We start from the raw sequence: 3,301 nt of genomic DNA, 5'->3' as shown, positions 1-3,301 counted from the left end.
TTTTATTGTATGCTTATTTAAGCAATGTTGCTCAGTGATTCAGAGTATAAAGAAGCTAGAAAGATCTGAAGCATTTCATTTTCATCCATTTTAATCAGCACAATTGTTTTGACAAATATTTTTAAGGAAAAAAAATATGTAGAACTTACTTTGCTAGTTATTTTTAAATAGAAGAGGAAACCAATTTATTGATTTGGATTAGTGTAGTCATATACGAAGTCCTGGTGTGGCACTGTGGGTTAATGCGTTGGACTGCAAAGTCAGTTTGAACTGCAAGGTAGGCAGTTCAAATTCACTGGCTGCTCCTAGGAAACCCTATACAGGCTCTCCATGAGTCAGAACTGACTCGATGACACTTGAGAACAACAACAACAACAGTCATATACTAATTTATTGGATGACTTGCAGATAACCTAGTCCCATCCTGTAAATTCTGCTGCATAAGACCTCTTTAAAGAGTTCAGGAGCAAAGATATCAGCTTGAGAACTAAGGTGCCCCTGACCCAACTATGATACTTCCAATTTCTTCATATGCATGTGAAATTTGGACCAAAAAAGTAAAGACAGTAGAAGAACTGATGCACTTGACTTATGACGTTGGAGAAAAATATTGAAAGTACCATGAACTGCTAGAAGAACAAACAAATCTCTGTGGGAAGAAATACAGTCAGATTGTTCATTGGAAGCCAAGATGGCTTGACTTCTCATACTTTGAGAAGTTATCGAAGGGACCAGTTCCTGGAGAAGGTCATTATCATTGGCAAGTGTATGACAGAGTAAACTTGTCTGCAGCCAGCCACTGATTGTAGAGACATGTTTAAGCACATTTTTGTTTTGAATAAACCTGTGCATGTATGAACTGGAACTGCAATAGCAATATTGTTTGACTAGTATAGTTAGAAATTAATTGTTGTTAATAAGGAAGGTAAAAATTTAAAAATCCTAAACCTACTGCCAGTGAGTTGATTCTGACTCATATTGACCCAAAATAGGGTTTCTGAGACTAAATCATTACAGGAGCAGACAGCCTCATCTTTCATGGAGTGGCTAGTGGGTTTGAACTACCTATTGGCTTAAATGCTAACCCATAGTGCCACCAGGGCTCCTTAAAATAAAAAAAAAATAAAAAAAAGGAAATCACAGTCCAATATAAAGTGTATGCAAAAGCAGAGTTCTCCAAGTCCACAAGTGCATTAGTTTGCAAAGGTAAGCAAACAACAGGTCGCCTTTACAGAAGATTACTGTGCAGTGAAGAGAGGGACAATACACAAGACACGCTAAAAAGGAGATATAATATGGCAACGGCAGCTCAGTGACTCCATGTGATAGGCATTGGACTACGAACCACAGGTTTGCAGTTCAAGCCCACCAGCTAGTGCGTGGGAGAAAGAGATGAGACTTGCTGCTTTCTCTAAGATTTAAAACCTTGAAGTTATATAGGATCGCTAAAGGAGCTCTGGTAGCGTAGTGGTTACGAATCGGGCTGTGAACCTTAAGGTCAGCGGTTCGAAACTACCAGCCGCTCCGCGGGAGAAAGATGAGGCTTTCTACTCCCGTAAAGATTTACACCCTCGGAAACCCTGTACAGGGTCGCTATGGGTCAGAACTGACTCAACGGCACTTAACAACAACAACAACAATGATTTGGAACATACTTGATAGTACTTAACAACAACACAATATGGCAAAAGAAGCATTGAGATGTGTGTTGGTCATTACATAAAGAAATATCAGTTGTTTTGTGGTCACTTGAACCATAGGATGAAACTGCCCAGTCAGGTGTGGTTCACTGGAGCCGGACCTGACATTCTCTCCCACTGCAGTTTCTTTGTGTTCCACTGTAGAGTGCTCTCTGCTCACAGCTTAGGAAAATGGGGTCTGAAATGCCAGCTACGATAATGGAAGATTTAGCACTGTTCTGGTGTGGCTCTGTTAACTGTAAGGTTTAAATCTAGTAGCCTCTACTTGGAAATCCAAACAGGATCACTTTGAGTCAGAACCAACTCCACTGCACTTACAACAACAATATATGTGAAAAGAGACCTTGCAGATTTGGAAAATGGGAGAAAACAAAACAAAAGCCTTCTTCTCTCCTTTCCCCAACAAAATCAGAGATGAAAGGAGATTGTTTTAGCCTGGCAAATAAGAAAAACAAATGCTGGAAATGGATAGGCTTCTCATCATAAATTTGTTTTTGCAAGGGGTTTCTCTTCCCTGAAAAACAAAATACTAAAATAGAAAGTTATGTTTTCATTTATAAATCCTTCTCAAGGAAAATCTAATAATAACAAGGGGTCCCCATTGGATTCCAGCTTATTTCATACTGTAAATGTTATTGTCCTCTGAGGGAAGAGATTTGCCCTGAGCCAGGTAGTTCCACTTAAACTGGTGATTTTATTCACTTGTATCATTGCCTGTTCTTTTGCCTTAAACAACCTCTCACTCTGGAAAAAATGTCTTAGATTATCTTGTTGTTTGTTGGACTGAGCCTCTTCAATTTAGTGAAACAAAGTATAGAGAGAAGGTGGCAAAATGATTTGCTATGTTTCATTTAAAACCCTATCAGAAAAGTAGTTTGTTCTCCATCACTTTTTTGGGGGAAATAGTGCTATAGAGAAAAGGCTTCAGGGTAGGTGTTCTTTAAAAGTAGCTGTGTTTCTTCTGAAGGGTCAGTTATCTGACCTTCTGTAAATTAGAAATAATAATAATGTGGTGGAATAAAAATGGCAGCAAATCTCTAGCCCTTTTCCCATTGGGAGTTAGACTCTATGTCCTTCCCTTTTGATAATTTTCACAGCAAAACACAAAAGCAGTGATGCTTGCCAGTTTCAGGAGCCTCAAGGTACAGGCAGTTCCAATGTCCTGTCATTCGAACTCTTGGTGTTCTGAACAGTTCAAGTACCCTAAGGAAGTCGTGATGTAAGGTAGCCTAAACTAACCAGATAGAGATTGTGTGGGGACAGAATGCCTAACCAGCTGGGCTCTTCCAGCCCCAGCTGAGATGCAATCATCATGAAACAAAGATGACTACCATGTGGGACTGCAAAATGGTCCAACCTCCATGGAAAGCAATATTGCACTTCCTCAGAAGGTTGAAAACAGAAATACCTTATGATCCAGCAATTCCTCTGCTTGGTAATTGCCCACAAGAAAAACGAGCCACAACACGAGAAGACATATGCACACCAATGTTCATAGCAGCACTATTTACAATAGCAAAAAGATGGAGACAGCCAAAGTGCCTATCAACTGAAGAAAGGATAAACAAACTGTAGTACATACACACAATGGAATATTATGC

Source organism: Chrysochloris asiatica, unplaced genomic scaffold (assembly GCF_000296735.1).
Source record: "Chrysochloris asiatica unplaced genomic scaffold, ChrAsi1.0 scaffold00122, whole genome shotgun sequence".
NCBI classification, from domain to species: Eukaryota; Metazoa; Chordata; class Mammalia; order Afrosoricida; family Chrysochloridae; genus Chrysochloris; species Chrysochloris asiatica.
Note: the sequence above shows the minus strand (reverse complement) of the source record.